This window comes from Lolium rigidum, chromosome 4 (genome assembly GCF_022539505.1).
Source record: "Lolium rigidum isolate FL_2022 chromosome 4, APGP_CSIRO_Lrig_0.1, whole genome shotgun sequence".
Classification (NCBI taxonomy): Eukaryota; Viridiplantae; Streptophyta; class Magnoliopsida; order Poales; family Poaceae; genus Lolium; species Lolium rigidum.
In genome coordinates this window covers 160,905,013-160,906,339 of record NC_061511.1, presented here as the reverse complement: position 1 = coordinate 160,906,339, position 1,327 = coordinate 160,905,013, and the positions used below count along the sequence as shown (strand labels likewise).

At 46.2% G+C, this 1,327-nt stretch overlaps 1 long non-coding RNA gene across 1 annotated transcript; it reads left to right on the top strand.

The window, feature by feature from the left end:
* The first annotated feature begins 294 nt into the window (after positions 1-294).
* On the top strand, positions 295-588 carry LOC124705916. The gene is made up of 2 exons (XR_007004199.1): positions 295-388; positions 491-588. It is a non-coding gene; the product is annotated as an uncharacterized LOC124705916 (long non-coding RNA).
* Positions 589-1,327: the final 739 nt, after the last annotated feature.

Here is a 1,327-nt window from a genome sequence, read left to right as displayed (position 1 = left end):
TAATTATACTTTTCTATGACCAGAGCGAAGCACCGCTGATTTGGATCATTGTACCTTGGACGGAGTTTGTGACAGCGAGACGTGGTCTGCAGAACGGCGAGAGACGGTATTCAGTCTGCAGAACGGCGAGAGACGGTATTCAGTCTGCAGAACGGCGAGAGACGGTATTCAGAGTCGCGGCTGTGTACTCGCGTCTGGATCGTCTGTGTACTTGAGTCTGTATTGCTGGTGCTGCTTTAGCCGAACGTGAGTCTGGATCGGCTGTGTTGAGTCTGTATTGAAGGTGCTTCTTTAGCTGAACGTGAGTTTTGCTTGAGGCCGTGACACTGGAGATTGTTTATGATATGCTTTGTAGATCGTTTCTGATCGTTTCTGAATTGTAGTCGAGGTCGGTCCTGTGGAGTAGATCGTTTCTGATCGTTTCTGAATTGTAGTCGAGGTCGGTCCTGTGGAGTAGATCGTTTCTGATCGTTTCTGAATTGTAGTCGAGGTCGGTCCTGTGGAGATTGTTTCTGATACGTGCCGGAGGCTTTTTTCCCTGGGCTGCCGTGTATTAAGGGCTTTTAAGTGGGCTGTTGTAATTTCTAAGTGGGCTGTTGTTTTAATCAGGGTTTTGGTTACCGGTCGGGAAATCTGGTTACCGACCGGTAACCGAGTTTCCCGAGCACCCCCGGTAAATGCTCTTACCGGTTGAAAAATTTCGAGAAATTTTGAATTTTTTGTATTTGAACTACAAAAAAGAGGTAAATTTTGTGTAGTCTACTTATATTTACAATCTGTAGGCGTAGCTTGGTGGTAGTAGTTGGTTCTTGCGCCACACGAGGTTTAAGGTTCGATTTATTCCGTCCGCAGCTCTCTTTTTTGAAGATTATTGTCTATTCTGTCAAGTTTTTCATAATTATGCAAAAAATTGTGGCTGCCAATGTTCGAACCCATGACCAGCGCTGTGGACTGGTTTCTGACGGAGCACAACCACTACGGTGCTAGTTCGGTTGTGTCAATGTGCAGTTCAAAGCGGTAATAACCTCAGCTCAGAAAGTTTGAATTCAAATTTTAGTTTTTGAATTCGTTCGAGAACCGGTCGGGATTTCTCGGTTACCGCGGTAACCGGGAATCCCGAGCACCCTCGGGAATTTTTTTTCTGTCGGGAGCCAAAACCTTGGTTTTAATAGTAGAGATTGGGCTGCCGTGTGCTGAACGTCTAGCGAGGAGCCAGGAGACCGAGGAGCGGGGACGTACCATCACGGACGATCACGTCCGATTTCAATTTAATAGTAATAGTAGAGATAAGATAGTGGAACTGCGCCTTCAGGAAGTACTGCATTTG